We start from the raw sequence: 15,727 nt of genomic DNA, 5'->3' as shown, positions 1-15,727 counted from the left end.
AGCCTACTTCCCCAAATGTCTTTAAGCTCCTTAAAGACAGGAAAACTACTTCTAAATAGTTATTATAAAAATGTCTTATATATGGTAGGCACTCCATCAATTTTGTTGATTTAGTGTTTGAGGAAAAGATAATGCATCCCTTTTATTACAAAACGGAGTAGAGTTTGCAGTTATGGCTGGGGTCACTTTGTTAATAAAAGAACTACTGGCAGGATTTTTAAATTATGGCTATGCTTCTAATGTATACTGCAAAATTAAGTACTACAGTTTTATGCATTACTTCTTCAACTGGCCTGGAGAGAGAGGTGGTAGTAAAGCTGTTGGAGGTGATATAAAAGTTTTAAAAACCTGCTGGAAAACCGCAGAAAACAAAGTAGGAACCAGGACTGGAATGGCAGGAACATAGGTCTAGTTGCCAGAAATATTGTAAAGTAATAAAAGTCTTTCCACCAACCTCATTTAGATCACTAACACCTGCCCCAGCTGCCTAGGAAGCTCTAAGATAACTATTGGCATACCCCAAACCCAGCTGCTGCTGTGATTACACCGTTTACCTCTGTTTGCTTCCCTATAGGTTTGCCAATGCATATCAATCCCTATACTAATAGTCTAAATTAAAACACTGGCTAAAAGGTCATGCTTTCCTCCATATACACACTTATGATGCATCTGGATGTGAAGAGTGAAAACATAAATACCAGTGCGAGGACTGGTTTAGTCTGGTCTTAGATTTGGAATGGAAAGTAGAGGAATTCAATCTTTAATAAAAGAAAGGTTGAAGGTTTGGGGACTCTAACATAGTATTAGAATCTTCTCAGGAGTTCTTAATTATAAAACGGTTTATTAAAAATATTCAGCATAAGAGATTTCATTTTAAAGCTTCTGATAAATAACTAAAATTATAATGTATCATGGGTATTTAATTACTTTAAAAGCTGTACATTTTATAATATTATTTTGCAAAATGATATATAGTTTAGAACCATGTGCCAATTAGTCTTATTTTTAAATGGAGGTCAAACCTTTCTAATGCATCACTATTGTGGGACCAATTAAAAATGAATGTAAACACTAAATGTGGCCATATTTTGTAAACTAATGATATAATAAATCATTTCAAAAACTGACAAATAATTGTAGCAAAAAACAGTGATTTATTTTCTCCCCAAAGAGAATTAACAAGCAATGTATTGAATGGCTGATTGTGGATCAGTTAGGTATGCCACCTGATAGCAACTGCATTTTAAACATCAACTGTGCCCAGCTGGTGATTTAGTCAGAAACACATGGCCTCTGGTGTTTCAGAACCTGGGATGAAATCCCAGCTTTGCCACTTGTCACCTTTATAAACAATCAAGAAATGGGACCACTTCATGTCTCAATAAAAGAGATGATGATAGTAGTAACTAATCGTGGCTTGTTGTGAGTGTGCATGAGGTAATCTCTTCAAACATTATATTAATACTTAAGGGCTTAACACCAACAATTATTGTGATGATTAAATAAACATGTGAATCATGGCGCCTAGCATAGTTTCACCAATTTATATTTAGGTCTTCAGGATTCAATATACCTTATGGAGTCTTGGAAATCAAGTTAAGATGAAATGCTCTAAACAGCAGGCACACAAAGATGGGATCAACTTAAAATCTAACAACAAAGCAAGGATTGTAAGATTCAGCAAAATCGGAAGGAAACTCACAGGAATCTTTAGTTTACATAAATTCCAAAATTTTTGTACTGTTCAGAATAAGTAAGAAACTTAACAACAATAAATAACAATAAAGCCTTTAATTAACCTATTTTTCTTCAGAAAAATAGGATCTTAGCTTAAGGAATCAGAATCTCAATAGATTTTTGTCCATGACAAGGAAGGAACCATACTTCATCATTTTAACTAACACCTCTGTTTTTACAACGTGATAACTTTTTATTTCCTTCAAGCAAATGGGTTTTAAACTAGTTCCAGAATTAGGTAGTTATAGAGAAATTTAACAATATACAATTCATTTTTAAATGATGCATTGCATTATATAGATGTATTTGTAAAATGCATGGATAGTCTATTTAACTTTTAAAATATGCCAACAGAGAAAAAATTATTGGTTTACTGCATGTACATTTTATTATAGCATATGAAATTAACTGAAAATTGGAAAGTGAGGCATGGTAAAAAATATCTGCAGAATCTATGAAAGAAATCATATGAAATGAAAATGAAATAAAATTATGTTCCTATTACTCTTGTGTAGAAAAACTGGAGAGAGGAATGTAAGAAAGATTGGAATCAGTGTGCTAAGTACTCTAAGTATTAATAGGAGTTAAATATGCTCCGTCGTGGGAATGGAGAAAGTCTGAAATACAACCAAGACATTTGTGGAAAATAATTTTGTGGAATGTGGCAATGATGAAATTGGAAGTGAAAAACATTTGGTTGATTATAGTTATGTAAGAAATAATATGCCCGTGTTTTAAATTTTCTTTCATTTCAGAATGAATCACACGTAAAATCTGAATGACACATGAAGCAGAAAGTTTCCAAATTAAGAAATGGTTTTAATCTGATGCTAGTGCCTCTTTTGATATAAAATTGTATGTGTATTTTAAACTCTCAAATACATGTTATAATTTGAAAAAAATACTAAGTTAGGTGAGGTGGGCAGGATGACCCCATTTTGAACAAGTAATATCGAATTAAAATATTTTTGCAACTAGGAAGGTTCAGGATTAAACAAATGCAGAAGTACTTAGAAGTAAACTCTTTGATCACTACATGTGAGGGGATGGATTTGGTGGGAGCAAGGCAACAACAGTAATAACTACAACAGTATGAGAGTCACATTTCAAAGGTGAATTAGCAATTTGAACTCCCTGGACACAGAAGCAGAAGAACAATGCATACGATGTGAAAAGTAATTCTCCTAGCATAATCACAGTGCTGTGTATAGGCCTGGACTCACTAAGTTAAAAAGACCTTGGAAAAGTTGAGGAAGGTTTAAGGACAAGCAATAAACATGATTAATAGCTTGGAAAATAGAATCTCAGAGGTAAGGTTAAGGGAACTAATATTATTTAAGTTGGAAAATAGGCTGGGGAAACAAGTTGGTTTTCAATTACATGAAGGATTATTACCTAGAAGGTGCTGCTCAGTACTCTGATGCCACAGAGGGCAGAACAAGAATAAGTGAACTTGAAATGTTGTATAAAGCATTTAGGTTAGCTAAAAGAAAGAACTTGCATCAGGACTGCAAGCCATTAAAATGGAAAGTACTAAATTTCTTTCTGTATAGACTTTTCAAAATGCACTTGAAACTCATTTGTCTAGGAAAGTTTACATGAAACCCAGCCCCAACGGGTGGAGAGGAAAGAGACATAGGTGAATGAAGTCTTTACAAGGCCTGTCTCTCCTAAGTTTCCCTCCACTGTCTAAATTCTGAATGTCTGCATTGTGGATTTGTTATGGCATATAGCAAGGAAAAGAGTGTCCACCGATCAAAATCTTGGAAATATAGCTAAAGTGTGCACATGCCTTTGGTTAATATAGTAAACTTAAGAAGCATTGCAACTCTAAAATTTCTTGTTGTAGCTGTTCAAGCAATTTTAGCTTGTTTACTAATTCAAGTTCCTGAGACTACTGGCAACTAATTGCATTTTTGTTTCTTGGTTTCTCAACCCCGTCTTTGCAATACGTTTTCTGTTTGTTCTTTTAGAAATGACTCAAACCAATTGAATATTCTTTCATAAAGTAATAAAAATAATATATTTTCTTCCAAAAAAATTTTATTTACTTAGAAAAATAGGCTATTCTCTGAGTACCTGCACACTTAGTTCTCTTAGAGTTAAATTATACAAGAATTCCATGCCACTGATTTCCGAGGCTTGTGCTAACAAAGATAAATGAAAGCAGGGATTTCAATAAAATTTTGTAAACAATTCTGTTAGAGCTTGTCAAATACACACAAGATATGAGTTCTAACTCCTTTCATTTATGTGTCAATGTTATGAAAATCACTAAATGAAAGTATGGACTACTGCATACAGTCTGTACAAAGGGATAAAAATGAAAACTCGAGCTGGAAGCTTTTAAATATTTCTTTGGTGATGATGTTTATTTTTTCCCCCTGCAAAATATTTCATTTTCTTTAAAGTATATCATAAATAAATGAACATTTCTACCAAATACAAATAGGCAGTATAAATTGTATTATGAAGAAGGCTTTTTTATTTTAAAGAATATCTATTACTTTATGTTTGGGAAGTGTTTTGTAGTCATTAATAATTAATTCTTTACAATGTCAGTAAGAACAGAGGCATGACACAGATATTTCCCCTTCTAAGGTGAGAAATGGAGCCATGAAAGAACGAATACCCAAATTTATACAACAAGTTGTTGACAAGATGGAATTGTAACTTTAATATCTTGACTCAAGGTTTTTGTGTTTTGATACTACAAAAAGACTCAGAAAAGTTGAAATAAACTAGCAGGGAACAGTTTAAAACCTGTATTAGAAAGCAAACCAAGTGGGAGTTAATCTTCTACCATGTCTAACAGCTAGCTCATGTTAAAAAGTTTCCATTTAGGAAAGAGTAAGGATTTCCACAATGTGATATTGTACTCTATGCAGAACAAGGTCAACCAGCAAAGTCTCTTCCCTCTGATAACTAAGGTAACACATATGATTGATAGAGAGATAACCTTGAATGAGTAAGCATGAATGCTGTGCCACTGAAAAAAGGTGGCGATGCTTATCACAATTTGTCATATTTGTACAATCCATCTGAAAATATATGACTTTTTCATTAGCTCCAATCAAATTTTTTGGACTTTGGCATTTCCCTTCAAACAAATCTAAACCCACTCAGAAGTTTAGAATTTCCTACATCCATATACCTATGCCCCACACAGAAGATCATCAGTTTCTGCTCAGCATCTACACAAATTTACAATGAATGATACTCACTGAACATCAGACTGGGTTACTCAGTCACAACTGTCGTCCTTATGCCTCCTGCAATGTCTTCATTAAGTCTACCTTCTAATTCTCACCCCCTTTTATTATTCTGTTACTTAGCTCAGTACTCCAGCATCCTCCTAGAATCAGGGCCCTAGCAATGACTTGGATGTACACAAGCTAAAGAACTAGCATCACAGTATTTTCCATATCTGTATTCCGCTCCTTGTAATACCATCCACTTAAAGTGTTCCTCCATTTTTGGAATGACTTTTTTGGAAGGAGTAATAATTCCACCTGAAACTCTTATGATAGCATTCCTTCTACCTGAAACTAAATATTATCCATGTTAGCATGACCTAAAACCAAAGATACACAAATAATGCAGTTATATTTGCCATTTAGAACATGGTATAGAAGTCTATCATTTTGTCACATATGATACAATTTTGATATTTGTAGCTGTTTTTCTTTGCAATGAAAACCTATATTATTTTGGGGGGCTTCCTTTTTTAGAGGATAGATATTATTATTTTTCTGTGAAATATTTGAGCTGTCACATCAACTGTTCTCTTAATGTCAAGGGGAATCAAAGCTCCTGAGGTTTTTCAAGATGGATTTTTTTTTCCCTTTCTTGAAGCCACAGAAAGTCTATGATTACTGAGAGGAGGGGAATATCACTTTACTGGAAAGATCCTGAACTAAACTTCACTTGGAATACCTTTTGGACATTATTTATTGGGCTTCCTGGCAATATGCCTTGCGGTTCATCTGCAGCTAATTATTAAATCTTCTCCCAGTGACCTAGAAAATGAATGTCTTCTTGTGTCTGAATTTTTGTCTCTCATATGCTGACATAAATTGCTAATTTCCCAAGAAGGCATTGCTGAATTCAAAAAGTATGTGTGGGGCTTCCCTGGTGGCGTAGTGGTTGAGAGTCCGCCTGCCAATGCTGGAGACGCGGGTTCGTGCCCCGGTCCGGGAAGATCCCACATGCTGCGGAGCGGCTGGGCCCGTGAGCCACGGCCTCTGGGCCTGCGCGTCCAGAGCCTGTGCTCCGCAACGGGAGGAGGCCACAATAGTGAGAGGCCCGCGTACCGCAAAAAAAAAAAAAAAAAAAAAGAAACAAGCAGAAAAGGCCAGAGGTCAATGAGAAACACTGTGCAACTGTCCTATGTCATATTCTTCTGAGGAGAAGAAATCCATGCTCAAACGCTTGAAAGTTATAGGAATTTGAAAATGCCAGAAAGTTGCCACGCTTTCTCCTTGTGTTTCTTTAGCTGTAAAATGATTTGTATCTGCATTCAGATTTCTAACCATATTAGAAAAAAGCTCATTCAATACTGATCAGGGTGTACTATGATTTTTATAAGAAAGCACGCCAAACTTGTTGCAAATTGTCAGAAAAATATTATGGGAAATATGAATCCTCTCCTTTCAGAGCCACCCTAATTTCATTCCTTTTTTTTTTTTTTTTTTGATTTGGTTTAGTTTTTGACATTGAAAACCTTTCTTTCTTAGTTACTAAAGCCAAGCTTAGGCATAATGTCATGTTCTCATTTTTTTCCCCATCTTTCCTCACGTGGCTTAATGAGCTAGTCCACACAACAAAATGCATATTCTTACAGCTTTCTCATCCCTTATCAAGTTCTGCCTTTGAGGAGTTTGCCAGGAATTTGATCCTTTATACACTGACATTAACTCATTTCTATATTAAGTACCATATTTATATAGAGCATGATAAAAGATATTAAAAGCCAAAATAGCTAGCATGCAAATAACACCAAAATTTTCACGGCTTCAAACTTCTGACTTTTGAGTTCTTTATGAGTTCACATTGCTTTGCTAAAATGCCTGTTTTAAAGGAAAAGTATTTGGAAGGAATTGTGTGCTTTAATCTTTATGAACCCTCTGTCTATAGTATCATCTAGCAGTGTTTGAAGGCTTGCTTTACCTGTATTATTTCATGAAATGTTTATAAAAGCACTATTATTTTCTGCATTATAAAGATGAAGAAAATGGGTTAGAGAGGTATGAAATAATTTGCTCAACATTACAAATTTTATAAGCAGTGGAACAAAGGAAAACATAGGGAGTTTGATATGAGAAAGCTCACTCAGAATTACTACTATGCACTACTGAAGTAGTACTATGTACATGTACCTTACATAAAGTAAAATTATATCTATGTATACACATACATACACAGGCACACACACATGTAAATAGATTTGAAAGTGACAAATACATAGGTCAACTTGCTACTTATTGAAAGATATGTTACCTTTTGGAGAGTCCTGTAAAATACAATCCTACCTCAACAACCCAGATAAATATTTTAGCTCTCTTGAGATTGTGATTATAGAGAATTACATGAGGTTATACATGCAAAATAGAATGGAATTCAATTCACAATAACTTTTAAGCAAGGAATGGCTTCTGATTAGGACTGCCACAGTGTTTTGGGAAATAACAGAAATTTATACCATCTTGTTTTGGGGTAAAATCAATCACCAATGAACAGCAAGAATTTTTCTGAATTATGAACTATAATCCATAATTTTCTCTAAGCTTCATTTTTCAAATGCTGGTCGATGTTTCTACAAGAACAGTTTCACCAGAGATGAAAAATATAAACATATATATTGCTGGGCCTCACTCCAGTCTTCTTCAAGGAGAGCCTTGCAGGGTGCAATCGTGCAGAATCAGAATCATCAAGTACCTGGACTGAACTGGAGTCACATCAAATTTGAGAATCATCTCCCTAAGATACAAAGAGGATTGACAGAGTAATCATTTTGCTAGGTTGTCCTACAAGTCAATGACAACGCATGAGCTGCGTCTTATCTATGTTGTACTGCATTTTTCCTCATCAGATTATCATATTATGTCACCACAGAATTATGGTGAGAAGATTCATACATTGCATTTAAATAAAGCATAATAAAATGGATGGAAATATTTATAGGGATAAATAATAAAAGGAAACAAATTATGATATTTAGGCAATGTCTAATTTAGAAATGAGTAGGTTATAAGAGGATTAAAATCATAGAAAACAGAATGAAAGGTTATAAAGTTGTGAAAATAAAGCATTGAGGAAAAAGTAGAAGATGAGGCAGCTTTTGGGAACTGTTAACTCAAACTTTAAGATGGAAAAACACTTACATGACTTAAGAGTTCATTTTCCATAGGTTAAAAATATTTTGTACACATTTGCTGAAGGAAAGGAAATGATCAAATATTATTTAGTTGATGATGGATCAGAGACTAGTACACTCAGTTATCAAAAATCAGAAATTTCTCCACAACACATAATTATTGTGTCTGTGACAGAGAAAAAAAGAGAAAGTAAGTATAATTTTAAGAAATATATCATTTATTTCAAATTTGGTGGGGATTATTGTACCAAAATTAGATGCCTTTTTATGTGTACCATTTTTATTTGTAAATATTATATTTGGTAAAATAGTACAATCATGTTTAAGTGAATGATAGAGTTGAATAAGTTATGATACTATTCATTTTATAAATATGTTTTATGTCTATTTTATGTCAAGAAATATACTAGAGTAAATGTATGGGGTATAGAGAAACAACCGGTATGTAATAATCTCTTCCTTTTAGTACACAGTTACCAAAAAATAGAAGAAAGAAGTGAAAATGAAATATTAAATAGAAGTGTTAAAAGAAGTTAAGAGCTTCCCTGGTGGCACAGTGGTTGAGAATCTGCCTGCCAATGCAGGGTACACGGGTTCGAGCCCTGGTCTGGGAAGATCCCACATGCCGCAGAGCAACTAGGCCCGTGAGCCACAACTACTGAGCCTGCGCGTCCGGAGCCTGTGCTCCGCAACAAAAGAGGCCGCGATAGTGAGAGGCCCGCGCACCACGATGAAGAGGGGCCCCCGCTTGCCGCAACTAGAGAAAGCCCTTGCACAGAAACGAAGACCCAACACAGCAAAAATAAATAAATAAATAAATAATAAAAATAAAGGAATTCCCTTAAAAAAAGAAGTTAAAAATCTTTACTGATTAGTTTAGTATTTGAGACTTTAATAAAGAGTAGGAATTTCACGGACCACAAAAAGGGAAACATATTTAAGATTAAGGAAACAGCTGGGAGAGTTCAGGGAAATGTGAAATACACTTCATTTTCAGAAATGAAAGAGTAAGTTGCATGTTGTGTTCAAGTTAATTTTTATCCTGAGAAAACTTAAGATCGCTGACCATTCACAACTTTAGTTGAAAAACCAATGGCAGTATTACCTAAAAATAGACATTTTAGTTATAACTTCTGAAGTTATCTAAGAAACTCTAGATTGCTCAAATTACCAGTCAATGGATACCAATATCACAAGTGTTGAACATAGTTAACTGATCAAAAATCCTAAGCTCTTGCCAGGGTTGTATTTAAATGCATGCTATAGATAGAAACACAGATGGATGATAGATACATACATACATACATACATAGATTTGTGTATAATACCTCAATATTTGTAGAATAAATGTTTGGAGCAATACTAAGTGGTGGGAGAAATAGAGCTTATTTTCTCTAACACATGCTTCCAAGCCCTCTCTCTGGATCTCTTACATGTGAGGAAGTGAAAAGAAAGTGGGAGGGAAGTGAGGAGAGGGACAAGGAACTGAAGATTATATTTATAAAGCTTACTAGCAGCTCAAAACATATTTCTGCAAAGAATGAGTTTTCTCTATCTGCTGCTATCTGTTGCCGTTGCATAAATTATTATTTGCAGAAAATTATAGAAACAAAGAATGTAGGCTTTGGAATCAGAGAGCCCGAATTCAGATATCTTTCACTTAATATTTGAGAAAATTAACTAACTTCTTTCGGATCTCCGATCCCTCTTCCACCCTTGGAGATAATAATTCCTGACTCATGACATACTTAGAAGGTGAAATGAGGTCACCCATGTAAACTGCTCAGCATATTATCAAACACGCTGCACGTCTGAGATGGGAAGGTAAGTAGGGTGTTTGGAGACAGAGACCCTCTGTTCTCCAAGTTTCCCTGTGAAGGGAATTCAGGAAGAGAAAATCTCCGGAATTTTCTTATCCCTCACTCTACTTGATAAGGGTGAGTGAAGAAACTCAGATTCTTTGCCTCTGCCTTTTCTAGATGCTCTCTCTTTTGAATCGACCTGCCTATACAAAACAAAAACAAACAATCAAAAACAAACAAACAAAAAATTCTGTCCTGATCATTCCTATGTGGAAAGATTAATGGTGACCCCTATGTCTCATTTCTCAGCTGATTCTTCAACTTCAATGAGGTAGACAAGGGCATTACGTCTCCTTAAAATCTAACGTGATTGCTATTATTTTATTAAAACAAGCAACCATTATGAATTACATCTTATGAGTTAGAATTTAGAAAAACTGTGTAATTGTCTTTTAAGCAGTCTGTTTATAATTTTTAATTTAAAATTATATTTAATAATGATAACTTTAAAAAGTTTAACGTGATTCCAGGACAATACGAAGTCTGTACTACATGGAAAAAAAAAAAGGTATCACCAGAAATGTTATCCTAGAAACAGTATTATTTGAATAGTGAAACTTAGAGATTTATAACATTAGCAGGTATCATGGGGTGATAATGACAAGAATATTAGTTATTTATACGACATTGTGTGACAGAGATGGTTAACTCAATTAGATCCTGGTGGTATTAAAGTCAAGGTCACATATTTAATTTCCATATGGGCCAGTATATTTCTGACTGGGAAAACTCTGTTCTCTACTCACAGACTGCACCCCTAACCCCGATCTGTTATTTCTCAATTATGTGCCATTAATTGATGCAATATCCTACTGATAGTAGGTCATCTGTGCCATCTGCATAAATGAAGGACAGCATGTCTATGAGGTAGCTGACAGAGAGCAACTTGAGGCCAATAGTACCAGAAAATTCACTAATAACCTGTAGTTTTCTTCAGGGGAAAAAAATAGCTCCAAGTATTCCACGGAAGAATTAACTGCAAACATTATTCAAAAGAAGGTTGGAATCAACTCACAGTCCCTTTCTGTAAAAATGAGTCAAATAGAAGCTCAATAGCCCTAGTATGCTTTTAAAAATTTTTTGGTACTTATATCCAGCACATATTTATCTGATAAGATGTTGTCTCATGTAGCATGTTTCCTGATAAAGGAGACTTTAAAAATTTTTTTCTATGACTGTATTTACTAACTCTGTGCTTCCTTCTATTAGTTCTAAATCTTAATGGGAATTTGTACAATAATATTTTGCAGCACCACCCATTCATAAATGTAATGTATCAACACATATGTGATTAACAGGCACACTGTACATACACAGGGAGTAGTTGGATATTTCTCCTCCTTACTCACTAATGAGATCTAATTTCTATACTCTAGCAGAGAACTGACCCAATGTAATAGTATAATATAAAGTCTATAAATCAAGACTTACAGTTTGAATAGAGGTAGGGAGACTAAGCCCTAACTTCCATGCTTTCCTCCTCATTCAGGAATTCTCCAAACAAGCTACTTATCAAAACATTCTTTAAGGAAGAGATTGATGGAAATCATTTCAACTCTTGTTAATTTATGCTAAAAAATGTTTCATCTATGAGAACAACGATTTGAGGTACTATCTAAGAGATAGAAGCATCTGTCTCCTATTAATATATTTCAAGTAGCCGTCACCAGATGGAGCAAAATTTTCTGTGTATGTGTTGGTGGACATCAGGACACCCTAGACAAATATTTCTTGAAAACATCTATGTTAGAGACATTGAGCTAGCAGTAGGTTTAACAGAATATAAAAACATGAAAGCCCCCATGCTCAAGGATTTGGCATCCTAATGAAACAGAAAAGTAATAAGTTAAAAGAGAGAGAGATAGACTATTTACTGAGATGAGAATCAATATCTATAAGAATCACATTTTTTTAATATTCAAATTTAATTTTAAAAGTTACAAAATTGCCCTAAGCAGGTCCCATAAACAATATGATTTTGATTCCACCATAATTAACAAATTTCAAAATTTTAAAGTTCAGATTCCCTGCCTTATATCTGTCTCTTTTGTGAATACTCTTCTCCTTCTCTTTTCAATCAAGTAAAATTCTGTCTCGTCATCAGGCTCAGCTTCTCCATCATCGAAGGAGCCTTTCCCAACTACAAAATGGAGAAATCTCTCACTGCTCTGATTTCACATGACATCCGGAGTCTATCTCTATTGCTAGACTCATGAGAATCTATGTTTGCACTTTTGTGCTTTATCCTTCTGGCTACCTGAGATGGCAATGCCTGAGTTGACTGTGGATCCCACATAATGAAACATAACTGCCTTTGTCAAACTGGGTAATTAAATGAATGTGTGAAACTAAACCCAATCTCCACCTTGGAATCAACTTGAACTCTTATAAGAGCTAGAGATAAACTATTATGTTGAAAGAGTTACACAGTTTTGGATCTGTATGTTCCTGTAGCCTCGACTTCTATAATCAATACACCACATAACCATCTTGAATATATCCTATACATAACTTATGTATAGGATAGTACCAATGCTACTCTTAGAGAGTGTATTAGTCTGTGTTCTTCAGAGAAACAGAGGCAATAGGAGATATAGATATAGGTGGATTTATTATGAGGAATTGGTTCACGTGGTTCGAGAAGTCCCAAGATCTATACTCAGCAAGCTGACTGGAGACCCAGGAGAGCCAATAATATAATTTCAGTTCAAGTCCAATGGCTAAAGACCAATGGCCCAGCTCAAACACAGCCCAGCAGAGGGTAAATTCTCCCTTACTCTGCTTTTTTGTTCTATTCATGCCTTCAATGGTTTAGATGAAAACCACCCATACTGGGGAGGGCAATCTGCTTTGCTCAGTCTACAGATTCAAATGTTAATCTCCTTCAGAAACACCCTTTAAGACACCCCCAAAATACTGCTTAATCAAATATCTGGGCAGCCCATGGCCCAGTCAAGTTGACATAAAATTAAACATCACAGAATGTATTCTCCAAAACTGAACACAACACTATGATGGCAATCTGACCAGTGAACAGTAGAGGAGGATTATTATGGCCTTTACTTTAAAGATTGTATTTCTACTAATACAACCTAAGTCCAAATTATACACTACATTATGCTTCCTCAGGGCCACATATTTCAGATAACTGATCAGCATATTACTTCACTCACAATGTTATTCTTATAGTTTTAGAAGGAGTTAAATCAGAACACTATTATAAGGTGAGAAGATACTTTATGTTAAGTTTAATCCAGATAAAATTTTAATAAAAATGGTGATTTTAGATATCACTTTGTACGAGAACATAGGACAACATGCCTCTTTTTCTGCTGTAAAATAATTGCTTATTTTTGGCTAAAATAGAAAATATATGTGGCTACAATAAAGAAATAACATCAAAACACTGCCTATGTTTACACTGTGCAGAGTAAAAAATGTTGTGACTATCAGGTTATAACGTCTGCTTTAAAGTGTTTCAGCTCTTGCCACTGAATTTCCAAACCTCCAACAAACAGAAAAAATAGGTCATATTTTTCTCATAGAACAAGTGGACTATTTAACTATACAAGTGTTTTTGGTTAAAGCAATAAGGCATGAGTGAAAGGACTAACAGTATCATAAATAGAACAGTCCTAAGGTAAATTCTCTCACTGCCCTTTGAATATTTCTTTTGCAGGCCTCTTCAGTATGGTATCTGATCTTTGGATAACACCACCATTTTTCTACTCCTGTGCCAAAGGATGAACTTAGAATTGTCTCCAATTTCTTAGCCCTTAAAAAATCAAACAGAAATAAGCATGGTAGACTACATTGAATTTCCTTTAATGATAAGATGACTAGACGATAAAAAAGTTAGTTCAGCATACCAGTGAACACAAAATCAGATTTGATAATTCAGGAAATATTTATAACTCTACAGTGAGAAATGGCTTATTCCTTTAGAATGAGATGATAATCTAATGAACCAAGTTAATCCATGTTCTAGGTCTACAGTCCTCCCTGTTCATCAGGTGACATGTGAACACTGTTCAGTGTGTTATAATTAAAAATTTAACTCACTTTGGAGTATCACAAGTGATGCTGGAAATTATTTATTCTTAAGTACCTGGTTATTTTGTTATTAAATGTCATAATTTACTATTCCTTCTTTAAAACTATAAAACTCATGGGACTCCAGAGAGATTTTCCCTGATTGTGTTTACTGTTGTATCCCGAATGCTTAGACCAATCAGTGGTATACAAGAGGTGTTTTATAAATATCTATTGAATTATACGAAGGATTGAATGAATTATTTGTTTGGTCATCACACCGTATTCATACCTTCTTTCTGTTTTTAATCTGTCAGGTTCCTCCTGGTTTCAGGGGCTTTGCACAAGTTCTTCCTTTTCCTTGGTGCTCTTTGCATCTAACTCTCCCTTACTCATTGTGTAGGTCTGTCTCACATGTAATAGCACTTTCTCCATTGAGGCCTTCCCTGAATAGAGGCTTTCTTCTCTGATCTCTCTATAACATAGTACTCTACTTTATGTTCTTCATAGCATGAGTCAGTTTTACTACACTGGAATATGTGTATTGAGGGTAGATTGCATCTGTCTTTCTCACCATACCTCACTGCCTGGAAGAGTGTTTAGGGAAATTAGGTTTTTGAAATATACTTGCTGGTGGCTTTAAAGACCACTATGTGCCTGACCCTATGCTCATGCTGAACATACACTAGTGAAAAATTTGCTTTCACAGAACTAACAGAAGGAAAATGAGCAAAAAGCCATTTTACCCCCAAATTACTATAAGTGATGAAAGAAATGAATTATGAAATAAATAAACCCCTAATTTACTATAAGAATTATGAAAGAAATGAATATGGTAATATGATAGAGAATAAAAAAGATTTCTATTTAGACTTTTTGATCAGCAAAGACCTGTCAGGTGGTGACACGAACAAAATCCTTAAGGATGAGGCAGCAGTCATATGGAAACCTGGGGAAAGATCTCTATGGGAGGAGGAAACCATAAGGCTCAATGCAGAAAGAGCAACGTGTGTTTGAGAAACAGTAAGAAGACAGGGGCCTAGGGTAAGGCCAGAGATGTATATAAAGGCCAGGTCAGATAGGGACTTAGAGTAAGGAGTTTAGATTTTATTGTAAGAGCAGTGAAAACAACAAAAGATAGGCATTTGCTTTGCTTTAAGAAAACTACTGTGTCCACTGTGTAGACAAAAGATTTGAAGTGGGAAAGGGTGAAAGTGAAGATAGAAACTGTTTCAGGAGTCTCTTTGCTAATCTAGGATGATAGTAGTAGAGACGAAGAGGCTGGATTCCACATACATTTTAGAGATAAAATTGATAGGACATAATGATTAGCTCTACGAAATCATAGATGATTATAATTGTCATCTATATGATATGGTTTTGACTGGAAGATGAAATAGTATTAATAATTATGCCTGGATGACAACGGATTGTCCAAGGCAAACTATGAGGTATGGTCAGGCTCATATTTTTAAAATATTTGGTGAACAATATTGTTTTTCATTAAAATGGCATCAATTCAGGAAGGAAAAAAGATAATGAAGAGTTGAGCTAAAGGTACTGTTTGGGCAATCAAAACAGAAAGATCTGAAGGTGCAAAAACACTGAGAATGGAGACAACATGACAAGTTTTGGACTTCTCAAATAGTTTATAGATAAAACCAAAATTTGACCAGGATTTGAAAGATATAGGCTAATGTTCATCATACGCTATCATTAA

The sequence above is a fragment of the Orcinus orca genome, chromosome 2 (assembly GCF_937001465.1).
Source record: "Orcinus orca chromosome 2, mOrcOrc1.1, whole genome shotgun sequence".
In the NCBI taxonomy this organism is placed as follows: domain Eukaryota; kingdom Metazoa; phylum Chordata; class Mammalia; order Artiodactyla; family Delphinidae; genus Orcinus; species Orcinus orca.
Note: the sequence above shows the minus strand (reverse complement) of the source record.